This window comes from Peromyscus eremicus, chromosome 8a (genome assembly GCF_949786415.1).
Source record: "Peromyscus eremicus chromosome 8a, PerEre_H2_v1, whole genome shotgun sequence".
NCBI classification, from domain to species: domain Eukaryota; kingdom Metazoa; phylum Chordata; class Mammalia; order Rodentia; family Cricetidae; genus Peromyscus; species Peromyscus eremicus.
This window is the reverse complement of record NC_081423.1, coordinates 42,720,948-42,737,276: the sequence shown is the minus strand read 5'-3', so window position 1 is coordinate 42,737,276 and position 16,329 is coordinate 42,720,948. Positions and strand designations below refer to the sequence as shown.

General features: G+C 41.9%; 1 pseudogene; it reads left to right on the top strand.

Moving 5' to 3' along the window:
* The first annotated feature begins 3,129 nt into the window (after positions 1–3,129).
* On the top strand, positions 3,130–4,228 carry LOC131916580 (olfactory receptor 2C1-like; annotated as a pseudogene).
* Positions 4,229–16,329: the final 12,101 nt, after the last annotated feature.

The window sequence follows — 16,329 nt, the reverse complement described above, 5'->3', positions numbered from 1 at the left end:
ACCCAATTATGACCTTATTCGGTTTTCATATCCAAGAAGTTAGGATGTAGGATTTTGTGTACTGTAAGAAGCCAGGGTAAATAAAATGTCAACTTAAAAACATAAGCATGCATAACAGACCAAAACAGAACAGTAACCATTCAAGGAAAATTAAGTCACCGCACAATAAGTATTAGGATATACAAGCCAATGAAATAAAATTTCTGACATATATTTCATGGTGATACAGAAAATAACTTCAAAAAAATCAAAATCTAGGCTAAGTCGATAGTGCTGGGTAGTTGTAGGAAGAGAAAGAAAGAAAAAGAAGTTTAGAGTATAGAAAAAAGTATTACTTAGAAGTCAATCTGGGTAGCAGTCACTGCACGTACTATGAAGAGGTAGACTAGGTCATCCTAACCTGAGCACTTATGTGGGGCGGTGTTTAGAGAAATAATTAGGCTGATATTATGGAAGTTAATTATAGATCCCAATCTGAGTATCCCCATATATAACCTACCTATTCATTTGTGGGAAAAGAAGCCAGACCAGAATCAGCCCCAGTGTCATATGTTGAGGTTTGAAAGGTTCATGTGACCTTAAAAATAATGGAATTATAGAATGGACTGATAGAATGATAGAGGACTGGAATTTCTAAAGAGTATTCAAATAGGTTAATGTGGATACATGATGAAAAGGATTTAAGTTGAATCTGATTCCTGGTGCCACCTTAGTTTTCCTTCATTTACCATTGACCTTTGCCGAAGGATGCTGATCTACCTTGTCATCAAGCTCTCTTGACACTCTGTTCTCCACCTGGTCCATCCTGTTGGTGAGGATTTTCTGATGAGCTTTCGTTTATTCTGATATACATATATATTATATATATATTATATATAATATATATAATATATATAATTTTAGCTTGATTTTTCTTCAGCAATTTTCTTTGTTGGATTCTATTTTTAGATTTAGGGTTGATTTTTTAAATTCCATTCAGCTTTGTTTTTGTTCTCTTAGAGTACTTTCATGGCTTCTTTTTGTGTTTTGAACATAGTTATGTTATTCTAATCTTAGATGGTCTTTTAACAAAAAACCCAGAGCCAGATATCAGGGTGAAAGCTGAAAGATCAGAGAAGCAGAGCAAGCCACAGCCAACCTCACCTCGCCAACTCCTCAGCCGAGCCTATTTCCAGGAATCCTCAGACTTGAAAGCCTCTGAGTCCTCACCCGAAAGGGTCTCTGCTGAACTGCCTTAGTTCCTGTTTCCTCACGCCTTATACCTTATACCTTTCTCCGCCCTGCTGTCACTTCCTGGGATTAAAGGCAAGTGTGCTTCCCAATACTGGCCACCATTGCCTGGCCTCTATGTCTAATCTAGTGGTTGGCTCTGTCCTCTGATCCTCAGACAAGTTTATTAGGGTACACAATATATCATCACATGGTTACAAGCATTCTTTTGAGTTCTTCATCTGGAAGTTCTCCCACTTCATTCTCACTGGGAGCATTACTGTGGAGTTAGTAATTTTTGGGGAAGACATGTTATCTTGGTGTTTCATGTTGCTTGTTTCTGCACTGGGGCTTATACATTTGGAGCTGGCTGGTTGAGTCCTATCTCTTCCTTCAGTAGAGGCATTTACAATGTTCAGGAGAGGACTAAGTTGGAGGGCTGAGAAATCATTTTCCTTTGTTGGCCTGGTACTGGGGCTGGAGGCTTCAACTTTAATCTTCCTCTTAGGGTCAGGAACTATTCTGGGTCATCTCCGGCCTCCTCCTTGTGTCTGTGGTTTCCATTCCATGCTGTGGAACTTCCTGAACCTTGCTCTGGGACATCTGAGGCCTCCTTCCTGAGTCCAGCTAGGCGTTTCTCTGCAGAGCAGACACTTGTGAATAAAAGATTGGTAGATTTTACATCATATTTTTGCTATGAGAGAATAACAAGTATTAATGAGAATGTGGGAAAAGAGTCCCTAGAGGTGGGAAAGTAAAATTGTACAAAGATTCTGGAATACAGCAGAAAAAAATATAATAAAATCCAGAAGTTCTACTTTTGAGCACATACTCAAAAGAATTAAAAGCTAACCCTCAAAATGGTGTTTGGAGAACCACATTCACAGTAGCTCTGTTTCCAATGAGCAAGATATAGACACACTCGAGGGAGAATGTGTGGGTGAATACAAAAGACGGTATAGCAAACACATATAATTAGTGTTAATTGGCCCTTTAAAAGGTAGGAAGTCCTGACTTAGCCTAGAGCATAGATGAATCTGGATGAGATGGTGTGAGTGAAGTAAGTCAATGACGAAGTTACAAATACAATGAAATTTCTCTAGGATAATTAGACTAATTGGAATCACACAAAAAGTACCTAGAACGGCTGATGACGGGTTCTGGGACTGTGGTAGACAGGAAGATAGGTATTGTTCAATCGGTATTGATTGAATTTGATGGTGGTAGTGACTCTAGAGGTGGGTGGTGGAAATAGCTAAATGACAATATAAATGCATTTAATGTAACAAAATTATATATTGAAATGTACTGAAATGAATTTGGTGTCAAGTTCACGTTGCCATGATAAAATTTGGGGTAAAAATGAGAGCTGATTTCCTAAAAATAAACTCAGTTTAATAACCAATGTAATAACCTCTTCCAGTAGGAAGAGTTCTCAGAGCTGTGCGCATATGTTACCCTTCCTCGCTTACCTGCACTTAAAGGAAATGTTCAATAGCATTTCCCTCGAAAATGGTCGGGAAAGAGATATGCCAGATGAAAGGGAAGCATCACCCTTTCCAGATGAAGTTATAGCACCGGGTTTGCTGACTGTGCTGAAGGACAGAAGAATGCTGAGGTTAATTTTAAAAGGAGGAAAGAAGGAATAGGGGAGAAAGAGGCGGAGTAAAAAATTTACACGAATCCTAGTTGACTCGGTCAGGCTTTGGGTAGATATTTTCATCAGATCTTGGATATTTTCACTCTAACAGGACTTGAAAATCAACTACTGAGCAATATATGGAATTGTTATGGACAATATCTCACTAATACAGTGTCACAAATACAGTGGGCGTTTCAAAGCTGTTGCCTTGGGGCTTATTAAAAAGGAAGCATCTTGTTTACCTTCCAAATGTTTCTTTTTCCGTGTAGGCATATGGAATGCAGATGGAAGGGCGGAATGTGAGTTTCCCCGGCACATTTGTCTTGTGGTGGGAAAGTAAAATTGTACCAAGATTCTGGAATACAGCAGAAAAAAATATAATAAAATCCAGAAGTTCTACTTTTGAGCACATACTCAAAAGAATTAAAAGCTAACCCTCAAAATGGCGTTTGGAGAACCACATTCACAGTAGCTCTGTGAATCCGATCATCCACGGCTGGAGATCCCCCTCTTTGGAGTGCTTCTGGTCTCTTACATCTTCACCCTGATAGGAAACAGCTCTATTGTCTTCCTCTCCCTGGTGGAGCCTAGACTCCAAACACCCATGTACTTCTTCCTAGACAACCTCTCTGTGCTGGACCTCTGTGCCATGTGCACCATTGTCCCACAACTGCTAGTCAATCTCTGGGGCCCAGAAAAGACAGTTGCCTCCTGGAGCTGCGTGACACAGGCCTACTTCTTCCATTGGACCAGCTGCACTGAATATGCCCTGCTGGCAGTCAAGGCTTTTGATCGATATATGGCCATCTGCTGTCCCCTCTGATATGTTCTCATCATGCCTCTCTGGACATGTGTGTGGCTGGCAGCTGTATGCTGGGCCAGTGGCCTGGCCAATTCTCTGGTTCAAGGTACACTCACCCTTTACCTCACCCTTTGTGCAGAAAATACACTAGACCACTTCTTCTGTGGGGTGCTGCTTTGATTAAACTGGCATGTAGTGACACCACTACAAATGACCTGTCCTTAGCCTTGGGAGCTCTTCCTTTTGGAATAGTGTCTCCTCTGACAGTGCTCATCTCCCACACCTTCATTGCCAGGGCTGTGCTGAAGTTACCTTCAGCCGAGGGAAGGCGCAAAGCATTCGGAACACGCAGTTCCCACTTGCTAGTCGTCACCATGTTCTTTGGACCAGGTATGTACACGTACCTCTAGCCTCCAGGCAACAACACTCAGTCCAAGTTCCTCTCCTTCTTCTACTGTGTCTTCACGCTGCTGCTCAATCCACTCATCTACACTCTGAGGAACAAGGATGTGAAAGAAACGTGGAGGAAGATCATATCCTCCCGGGGTAGGGGGAAGTCTTTGAAAGCCAGATGATCTCTGCCTGACTCCTGGAACAGCCACATGTTGAAGCTAGTGCTGCAGATTTATTTCCCCAAAAAGATCAGTGCCTAGGTTGGAATTCTCACCTCTCAAAATCATTCTGAGGACAACATAGACTCTTGACTAGAAACCTTTGTCTTCTAAAATCTCAGACAAGGTCATGGTACTTTTTCTGGACCCTTCCCAGACATTTCTATCTGCAGAGGAGAAATGGTCTATAGATCTTCTGAATACTGAAAGAAAAGCATTGTCTATAAACCCTTCTAGTAATTTCTCTTTGACCATATGCCCTAAAAAATGTGTTCTGAAATTATTTGGAACAGATACATTCTCTTCAGTGATGTAGCTACTGGTAAGTCATCCATACCCCTGTCAATACTCCATAGTCTATGTTCCTGTTAGTAACCCTACTGAACTCACTGATTCACCAAAAAACAAACAAACAAACAAACAAAAAACCACACGAAAATAGAAGAGGACCAGTTGGGAAGAATAAGACCATTGGGAAGTGAGAGGGATAGAAATAGGGTAATAAGGACATGAATATTATTAAAAATAAATTAAATGCATGTATGAAATCCATTATTATATATAATATATAATAATTATATGTAATTAATATATGTAATAAAGCACTAAAAGTTTTTGAAAAAGATCTAAGTAAGAGTTTTAAGCAGATTTTTTAATAAGATTTCTCCAGGCACCTACTCAAACTACTTTAAACTCTCCTATCTGAGAATCCCATATCTCCCCTTTTCCTCAAACATTTTGCCAACCTACAAGTAATCATATCCTTACCTCATCTATGCTAACACAATTAAACGTCATTGTCTATGTGACATAATCATTATAACGTCATCAATATAAATTTACTTCATAGACTGGAGAGATGGCTCAGAGGTTAAGAGAACCAGCTGCTCTTCCAGAGGTCCTGAGTTCAATTCTCAGCAACCACATGGTGGCTGCAGGCATACGTGCAGATAGAACAATCATATACATAAAATAAATAAATCTAAAAAATACATTTGCTTCACTTTCCTCAAATCATTTACGACAAACATCACTCAGTGCCTTTATGTGACATTTCACTATTTATACTTTGTCACTTAGCCCCACTTAATTTCTCTATTTCACTATACTTTCACAGACTAGAAAGAGGCCCTTTTTTGTACATATATGATACCCATGAGGCCCCACCCACCTAACACATACCTGCCGAGCAGCAGCAGTTGGACAGGGGTTTGATCTAAGAGAGAGCATGGGTGTGCCCCTAGTGAATTAGCTTCAGCTGTATGCCAGCGTGTTGGATGACTCCTTTCCTTGGGGTGTTGTATTAATTACTTGTCTCGCGGCTGCAATAAAACACCTGACAAAAGCGTCTTAAGGAGAAGATTACTTCTGCTCAGAAATCCGTGGAGAAGTCATGGCAACAGGGACTTGAGATAGCCAGCCATGTTACATCCACAGGCAGAAGCAGAGAGAGAGGAATTCAGATGCTCAGCTCACATTCTCCTTTTTATTCAGTCCAGGGACCCAGCCTAGGGGATGGTACATCTCATATTTAAATAGGTCTTCCCACCTCAATTAACCCAATCTAGAAATCCCTCGCAGATACGCCCGAGGTTTGTTCCTGGTGAGTCTATGTACTGCCAGGGTGACAGTCAAGCTTAACCATCCCAGTTCCATCCCTTGCCCATTTGACTTTCAAACGCACCACTTGTAAGCCAAAACTTTCTACCTCTTGTCTTAGCCATCTTATAAAGCAGAATGCATTCAGTCAAACTTCAAAAATCTCAGTCTTTAACAGTTTCAACATTGTTTAAAGGTCCTAAATCTAAGTTTCATCTGAAACACAGCATGATCTCTTAACTGTGAATCTCTGTATAATAATAATAATAATAATAATAATAATAATAATAATATAGCAAATTACATGCTTCCAATATATAATAGTACAAAATAAACACTCCCATTTCAAACCAGAATAGTGGGAACCTAGCAATGAATGGTGAGACCAAGACTGAAACCCAGCAGGGTGAACATCAAATCCTGCAGCTCCATATCAAGCATCTGGGAATCATGATGGACTCCTCTTGGCTTCAAAAGACTTAGGTAGTCTTTTCCCTCCATCTCTGCCACCTGCAGCATGACATAACTTCTCTCTTGGGCCAGTGCTACTCCAGAGTTGCAGCGTCTCTCTGCTTTTTCAACACCCTGAGGTCTCCATTGCTTGCAACTTGGGTTTCACACTGTCCTTCACACCTTCACAATATGGTCCTTGAATGATTCTAACCCGGTCACGTATTGCCTGGCTTTGGGGGTTTTCTCAAACCCTGGCAGAAAAATCCATGATGCTCTCAATCTTGCGTCTTTCATATCTGAAAACCCATTACCACATGGATGACATCACCAAGTTCTGCTGCCTCCTCTGGATGGCATCTGCCTACCTTGCACCACAGTTTCCGTCAGCCTGTGTGCTGCCCTAGGGAAACACTTTCCTTGGACGCTGTTTTTGAGCAAAGAACCCCTCAAAGAACCCAGGGGCGTTTTCAGTTTAGGTTCTCCCCTTTCAAATGAATTTGAATTTCAAAAGGTGGAGCCTTTAATTCTATATCATGCCCTGATATATCCAGACATGCCCAGAGGTTTGTTTCCATGGTGACTAAATCCTATCAATCTGACAATTGACATTAATCATCATAGGTATTGTCAACTTTTTTTGTTTGTTTGTTTGTTTTTCGAGACGGGTTTCTCTGTGTAGCTTTGGTGCCTTTCCTGGAACTCACTCTGTAGCCAAGGCTGGCCTCGATCCACCTGCCTCTGTCTCTCGAGTGCTAGGATTAAAGGCGTGCGCCACCACCACCCGGCAGTATTGTCAACTTTTGATCATTATAACAAAGACACAGTAGGACATTTACTAATGTTCTAAAGCAAAAACATTCTTCTGCCACCATAGTCTCTACCTACAGAATGACTTGAAATGGTCAAGGAGCCCCAGGGAGTCCCCTTTCTCACCTCCCAGAGCAAGGTTTACAGGAACATGCTGCCATAACCAAACTTTTACATGGGTGTTGGGAATCCACACTCAGGTCCCCAGGCTTGCACAGAAGCACTTTACTAATTAAAGCATCTCTCCAGCCCCGTGACTCTTCTTTAGTTGGGAAACTATTACTAAAGAGATCCAAATTTGCCTTTCAAAAGACTTACTTTTGGTTAGATTTTCAGCAAAAGAAAAAACTACTTTGTGAAATGGAAAGGGTGGGTCCATATATGTGTATATATGTGTGCATATATATATTTATAGTTACATATAGTTATTTATTACGAAATTTTCATCTTAAAATCGGCTACATGTTTATTAAGTAAGCATATTAAATATGAATCTCTGTGATTTCCTCCTCGAGTCTGGATTCTAATCCTAAAACAGACACTGTGGAGGAATGAGAAATGGAGAGCAGTTAGATCTTCATACACACCATTTGTAATTCTATTATGTAATGCAATGTGTCACATAAGCAAACACGTATTTTCCATACACATACTTGTGTGCTTCTGTGGTCACGGAGAACACTGTTCAAGAAAGCCAGTGCAGGACCAATGAGATGGCTCCGTGGGTTTAGACACCTGCTGCCAAGCCCGACAACCTGCTTCCATCCTGGGAGTAACACAGCAGGAGAGAACCAGCACCCTCAAGGGCCTTCTAACCTCTGCACACGCCACGGCTCACACGTGCCCACACACACCACGGCTCACACATGCCCACACACACCACAGCTCACACATGCCCACACACACCACAGCTCACATGTGCCCACACATGCCACGGCTCACACATGCCCACACGCCACGGCTCACACGTGCCCACACACGCCAAGGCTCACTCGTGCCCACACACGCCAAGGCTCACATGGGCCCACACACACCACGGCTCACACGTGCCCACACACACACACACATATCTCTGACCAAACAAACAAATGTTTGATTTATGTGTGTGTGTTTTGTTTCATTTCTTTTTTTCTTTTCTTTTTCTCTTTTTAAAGAACACAGCAGCCAGCCATGGTGGTTCACACCCACAATTCCAGCACTCAGGGAGTCCCCAGGCTGATCTCTATGAATTCGAGGCTAACCTGGTCTACATAAGGAGTTCCAGTTCATAGTGAAACCCTCTCTCAAAAACAAAACAAAAGCAGGGTATTGTGGCTTACATTTGTAATCCCAGCATTTGAGAGGCTGAGGCAAAATTGTCATGGATTTGAGGCTAGACTGGCTACATGCTGAGTTTATGGCCAGCCTGACCTATAGAGTAAGGCTTTGTCTCAAAACAACAGCAACAAAACACCAGCATGCATCATTTCAGGACTGAGAGGGAAGCTCAGTGTTCTGCAGAAACAAATCCAGAGCCTCTGGCTGCATGCAGTTTTTTTTCAGCACCTGGACAGCGCCTCTCGCAGCCCTAGTTCATAAACCTGAATGCAGATCAAGGAAATTAGAAGAGTAGGGTCTCAAGAGTCCTTTACTGTTACTTGTTCCTACCCACATTCCCTCCTTTGCCCTGCCCTCCCCAAAAAGCCATATGGAAACCTACTACTGTAGAAGCTTCTTAAAATGTATACCTATATGAAAGGAATCTAATTGGAGTTACCACATCATAGTGGAGTCAGTGCCCCAACTGGACATTTTATGCCATGGAGTAAAACCTTCAATGCCAGGAATGGTTGTATCTTGTTGACTCATTGGCCAAATGTATCCCATGAAACCCCCAAACATCTCAGACTGCTGCCAAGGCTGTTGGATGTTCTCCACACACTGATGGTAGAGCCCTATTGCTGAAGACAACACTTATGTCATCACAAAGACATAGAAGTTGAGCTAGTGTCTAACTAGAAGCTCCGCCCCTACTAACTAATGTTCATGGGATGTAAGGTACTCTGCCCGCTACAGGAAGAGTAACCATCAATATCACCAGCCAAAAACCCTGTGACCTACCACAGTGACCTGCCTGCAATGTATGCCAGTGCAAGAGTGGCACAAAGGTTGTGGTAGTAACCAACCACATTTAAAATTATGTTTAAGGCCCACTCCAGAGATGGGACCCATACTTGACACTGCTAATAATGCCAAGAACCTAAGGCTAAGTAGGTCACAGGCACCGGGGGGAAACCTACTACTGTTATTCTACTAAAGGAACACAGCAATAAAATGACTCCTGGTGACATGTCGCTGTCCCCATAGATCAGTGCATCACTTAACTCTCATCGAAAATCTTCTTCTTGCAGGAGATGGGAACTAACACAGAGACCCACAACTGGACTATGTGCAGAGAGTGAGAGACTTTGGAGCACTCAGCCCTAAATGGGATAGCTCCATCAGAGCCCTCCTCTCAAGCCTCAGGGATCTGTGCAGAAGAGGAGACAGAAAGATTGTAAGAGCCAGAGGTGGTGGAGGACCCTGAGGAAACAGTGCCTTCCAGACACAACAGGACTGATGCACATGTGACCTCAGAGACTGTGACGGCATGCATAGGGCCTGCACAGGTTCAAACCAGACACAATCCCAGCACTGAGAAGGGGAAGTGGACACAGTCTCACCCCTGACCAAGAAGGTATTTGCAGCTGATCCCTGCCGAGGAAAGGAAAACCAGTGTTCTCCAGCAGGCTGTCACTGGGGATGGCAACCACACCCCATGACAGGACCCATGCTCAGGAGCTGGCCAGCACAAAACAGGCTCCATATTTTTTGTGTGTTTTTTGTTTTGTCTTGTTTGGGTTTTTTTTTTTTTTGTCTTATTGGGATTTTTGAGTGTTTGCTTGTTTTGATTTTCAGGGTTTTGGTTTTTTGGGTTTTTTTTTTTTTGAGAGAGAGAGAAAACATGAAGTTGGGTGGGTAGGGAGGTAAGGAGGACCTAGGAGGAGTTGAATGAGGGAAAAGAATGTAAGCAAAATATATTGTTAAAAATGATTAAAAAGTCATTTATTAAAGTCCTTAATGCATGCCAGACTGCTGTATGTTGGTGATACAAACATGAAAAATATTGAATCTTGGTCTTCAAAAACAAAAACAAAGTCAACATCTGAGGTACAGGTTCAGTGATGAAAGAAATCTGTGTCATGAAGCTAATCTCAGTGGCGTGAGTGCACATAATAGATGGTTCATTTTATCCAAACTTACTTCTCATTCACTAAGCTGCAGGAAAAAGCAGGTATATTTAGTTGGCATGCTAGCGCTCCAAACCCTGGACTTCCTTTAGTAGTATTGACTTAGCTCAAGGGCTCCTTATGGGGTCTCTGTGGGCTGGGTCTAACCTGGCATGAAGTTCTGTGATAACCCAAATTTGTCAGCTATTCACAGCCATCTCTTCTTTTTTTTCAGGCCAGGCATGGTGACACACACACACCTTTAAGCATTCCAGAGGCAGAAATAGGTAGATATAGGTGAAATCTAGGCCAGGCTGATCTTTATATACTGAGTTTCCAGACAGCCAGGGCTACCTAGAGAGATATTGTATCAAAGTTTTTTTTTCATATCCTATATTTTTATCATGTTTTCCCCTCTCTCAGATCCTCCTAGCTCCTCCCCTACCACCCAACTTCATGTTCTCTCTCTCAAAAAATCAAAACAAAAAGTCAGCAAGAAAATGAACAAAACAAGGACAAAAAGCCCACTTTTTAAAAAAAGGAGCTCATTTGTGCTGTCCAGCTCCTAAGCATGGGCTCTGTCATGGGGTGTGGTTGACATCCCCAGTGACAGCCCGCTGGAGAACACTGGTTTTCCTTTCCTCAGCAGGTAGGTATCAGCTGCAAATATCTTCTTGGTCAGGGGTAGGACTGTGTCCACTTCCTCTTCTCAGTGCTGGGATTGTTGCCACGGACTGGCCCATCGGGGGTACCACGACCGTAGGGAGACCAGAGCTTGGGTAGTCAGGAAGGCAAGGATTTGGCGAATGACAGACAGACAAAACACTCAGAAGTGGTTTGAATCTGCTGCAATTTTACTTCTGCAAATCAGTAGTTTATATACAGAAAACTATCAAGTCATACAAGGAACAACAAGAGCTTAGCAATAATTCAATTACATCATCTTTAAAAAAACAGCAAGCACACAATTATAAATCGACACAAGACATATCCCTTCACCCACAAGAACTTTATGACCCAAAGAGCAGTCTGTGTTTTTTAAACTTAGTATAGTCCTTAGACTTATGTAGGCTTCTTGCAGCTGTGTCCTTCATCTTTATCTCAGCCACTCGCTAGTTTATTAGTCATTTTTACTTTTCTGGTTCTCATGACCCACTTAGCCAATTTGGATGCTGCAGATCCTCCCTAAGTCTTTCTTTAGTTCTTTTATCACATATCTCTTTTAATATAAAACCTTTTTACCTGCTGAAATACGGACTCTTATACTTTTATGCCTGTAAGGGGAAGGGGTTCTGATGTAGTCCTTAAGTTTCCCATGCTGAACTTCCTCAACAGAGGGGCCCACCATCTGTCTCCTATGAGATAACATTTTTCTGCCATAAATCACTTCAGTTGGGATTCCTAAAGGATTCCTAGTGGGTGAGTGTTCATTCCCTAGAAGTGCCTGAACTATTATACTTTCTTTTATCTAGCGGTTTGGGGTCTTTAAGGAATAGCTCATTCTGCTGTATCTAAATAAGGTCCATGTCCAGCTTCCCCTTTCCTCCATAGTTCACAACCCAAGCATTCATTAATTTTGGCTGTGTTTTATAGATTAATTAGAACACTATCAGAAAAGCAATTATACACAACCCATAGCCCAAGGAGCTCATGATCCGTGAAGCACGTCTCCTTCAAGAAGGAGGCATAACATGGGCACTCTGCCAGGGACCTCCAGGGAGCTTAGTCCCATGGGACACGTATCTCCCGTCTGCTATTATTGACATAATTGTTCATGTCACACGGACGACACTGGAGTTGGTGTGGCAGATTGTGTCTGGTTTGAACCTGTGCAGGCCCTATGCATGCCGTCACAGTCTCTGAGGTCACATGTGCATCAGTCCTGTTGTGTCTGGAAGGCACTGTTTCCTCAGGGTCCTCCACCACCTCTGGCTCTTACAATCTTTCTGTCTCCTCTTCTGCATAGATCCCTGAGGCTCAAGAGGAGGGGTTTGATGGAGACATCCCATTTAGGGCTGAGTGCTCCAAAGTCTCTCACTCTCTGCACATAGTCCAGTTGTGGGTCTCTGTGTTAGCTCTCATCTCCTGCAAGAAGAAGCTTCTCTGGAGAGGGTTGAGTGATGCACTGACCTATAGGGACAGCAATATGTCACCAGGAGTCATTTTATTGCTGTGTTCCTTTAGTAGAATTACAGTAGTAGGTTTTCCCCTAGGGCTCATGATCTGTCTAGTCTCTTTAAGTAAACAGAAACACCATAAAGCTGAAAATATTAAGAACAGCAAATGAAACAACAGAATAACAAAGAGCCTATTGGAACAGATAGAGATGCTAAGGAAGAAACAACCCATGGCAAAAACATGTTTTAAAAGGCAATAAATAGTAGTGAGAAGACGGGTCAGAGTAAGAGTATTTTCAGCTTGTGTGGAGGACAGAAGTTCCATGCCCAGCACCCACAGCTGCATGTGACTCCAGCTCCAGGGGATCTGATGCCCATCTAAGGCTCCATGGAAATCTCAAAAGACTTCCCCCACCCACAAAAAGGAACCTGGCAGGATTCTCTTCCAGAGGAAAAGTGGAGCTTTATTGTGGGGGCATTGAATAAGAATGGCCCCCATAGGCTCATAGATTGAAATGCTTGATCATCAGGGAATGGCATTACTTGAGAAGGATTAGGAGGTGTGGCCTTGTTGGAGGAGGAAGTGTGTCACTGGGGGTGGGCTTTGAGGTTTCAAAAGCCCAAGCCAGTCCCAGAGTCTCTCTTCCTGCTGCCTGCAGATATGGGTGTAAAACTCAGCTTCTCCAGCTCCATGTCTGCCTGCATACTGCCATTATCTCTGCCATGATGATAATGGACTAAGCCTCTGAAACTGTAAGCCAGTCCCAATTAAATGCTTTCTTTTATATATTGCTGTGGTCATGGTATCTCTTCACAGCAATAGAACACTGATTAAGACAAACCAAAAAAAAAAAAAAGCCAACTCATTTATAAAAACACAAGTGCTGTGGATATCACTCTGTATGCTGTGAATGTGTTTCTCTAATTGGTTAATAAATAAAATGCTGATTGGCCAGTAGCCAGGCAGGAAGTATAGTATAGGCGGGATAAGCAGAGAGGAGAATTCTGGCAACAGGAAGACGCTGCCAGCCACCGCCATGAGAAGCAAAATGTAAAGATACCAGTAAGCCACAAACCATGTGGCAAGGTATAGATTTATAGAAATAGGTTAATTTAAGATGTAAGATCTAGCTAGCAAGAAGCCTGAGCCATTAGGCCATACAGTTCGTAATTAATATAAGCTTCTGTGTGTTTATTTGGGTCTGAGCAGCTGTGGCCCCTGGGCAGGACTGCAGAAAACTTCAGCTACAAAACATTCATCAAAATAACATTAGAGCAGGCCGGGCAGTGGTGGCGCACACCTTTAATCCCAGCACTCGGGAGACAGAGCCAGGCCGATCTCTGTGAGTTCAAGGCCAGCCTGGTCTACAGAGTGAGATCCAGGACAGACACCAAAACTACACAGAGAAACCCTGTCTTGAAAAACCAAAATGATAATAATAATAATAATAATAATAATAATAATAATAATAATAATAACATTAGAGTAGCAGCAGAAACTCTGAAACCTAGAAGAGTATTGGACAGTGCAGTTCAAGCCCTGAAGGTAAATACTGCCAAACAAAATTATTACAGCAGCAATAATATCCCATTTTAAAAAAAAGTATTTGTATGTATGTGCTACATGAGCCACATGTATTTGGGTGCCTGTGGAAACCAGATGGAGCCCTTGGATCTGGCATTATAGGCAGTTGTGAGCATTTGATATGGGTGCTGTGAACTGAATTCAGGGCCTCTGAAAGAGCAACAAATACTCATAACCTCTGAGGCACATCTTCATCCCTAATCTCTCCCTCTCTCTTTTCTAAAGATTTATTTTTATTTATGTGTCTGTGTCTATGTTTATCACATGTGAGCAGGTCTGGCAGAAGCCAGAAGAGGGTGTTGTATCCCCTGGAAGCAATATTATATTCCCTTGTGAGTATCTCAGGGTGAGTGCTGGGATTTGAATTCAAGTCCTCTGAAGAGCAGCAAACACTTCTAATCACTGAGACATCTCCCTACCAAAGATACCTTTTTAATTTAGTAAAGAAATAAAAATCTTCCAAGATAAGCACAAACTAAAGCAAGTCATACCACAAAGCCAGCACTTCAGAAGATAGATAAAAGAATTCTATACACAGGAGGAGAAGAAAGGTAGCCACAGAACAAAAGACCATGAAATAACAAATCTCACGCAAGGAATAGACTAATAAATGAGAACTAATGAAGATTAGACACCATTCAATTCAATAAATCCCTAACGTAAATATGGAAGAAAGAAAAGGATGAATAGTTTATGAACCTGCCAGATAAAATAAGTAAAACTACAGGCATTATCAAAGTCCTCTCAATAATCATCCAAATGTTAATGCTCTATGCTCTCCAATTAAGACATGAAAACAAGCTGACTAGATGTAAGCACAAGATCCAACTATTTGTTGCCTGAAGGTGGCACACCTAATTGATAAAGATTCACACAGAATGAGTGTCAAAGGGTGGGATACTGTATTCCAAGCAAGCAGAGGCTAGAAACAAAAAGGAGTAACCATTCTTGATTGAACACAGTAAATATCAAGTCAGAATTGGTCAAAAGAGTTGTTTTAAGCCAGTGCATTTTAATAAAAGGTGCAGACTATCAATAAGACACAACGATTGTGAATAGATATGCCCAAATGTTAATATACCTAATTCCATTAAACAAACACTAGTCATAAAGGCATAGATAAAGCCAGCTTCAATAATAGTGGGTAACTGAAGAAGAGAGATGATCCAGATCAAAACCAAATCAAAACCCTCACGCTTAAGCTGTATCATACATAAAACAGGTGAAACCGACATCTGTGGAACATTCCACCCAAAGCCTGTAGAATGCATGTCCCACTCAGTTCCCACGGACTTTCTCCAAAAGAGAAAACATTCTGGACCATGAGTCAAATTTCAAAAAATATAAAAGAATAATTCCCTGAATCTTATCAGATCATAATAGAATAAAGCTAGAAGTCAATAACAAGAGAAATGATAGACACTACATGAACACATAGAGGTTGAACATCACACTCTTGAATGGCCTGTGCCATCATTGAAGAAAATCATGGAGAAAAGTTAAAAATTCCTGTAATTAAACGAAAACACAGCTTACTAGAACCTTTGGTATGCAGCAAAGGCAATTCAAAGAGAAACGTTTATAACGATGAGTGCCCATATCAAAACTCAGAGAAACCTCCAATCAGTCTGAAGATGTAGCTCAAGGTCTTACAAACAGTTAAAAAATATTATCACATGGCAATAAACTGGGGGGGTGGCGGGGGGGGGGGTCTCTGTGACCACCGCGGCCGGAAGAGTAGCGATCCTTGGGAGACAATCAGGCAGTTCAGTTCAACAGGACTAAATAGCCAGTGTTGGTTCAAACTTTGGGAGTCTGACCCTGAGTAGTTTATTTTAGAGATATTTAAGCACAGGACAATTTGGTGAAGACCTTCCGGTGATAGTTAACTCAATCCTGTGTGCACAAGAAAGCACACATAAATCTCCTTGAGGAACAAAGTAAGCTAAATAAAGATCAGATGTGACTACCTGGAAAGTCTTTGTAAAGTACATGTGACACCTTCCATAAAGATAGGCTCTACAGACTGACTGAGAAAACAAGCTCATGATAAGGGTGTCTGGCGCTGGAAAGATGGCTCAGTGATTAAGAGCACTGACTGCTCTTCCAGAGGTCCTGAGTTCAATTCCCAGCAACCACATGGTGTCTCACAACCATCCATAATGAGATCTGGTGCCCTCTTCTGGCCTGCAGGCATACATGCAGGCAGAACACTGTATACATAATAGATAGATAGATAGATAGATAGATAGATAG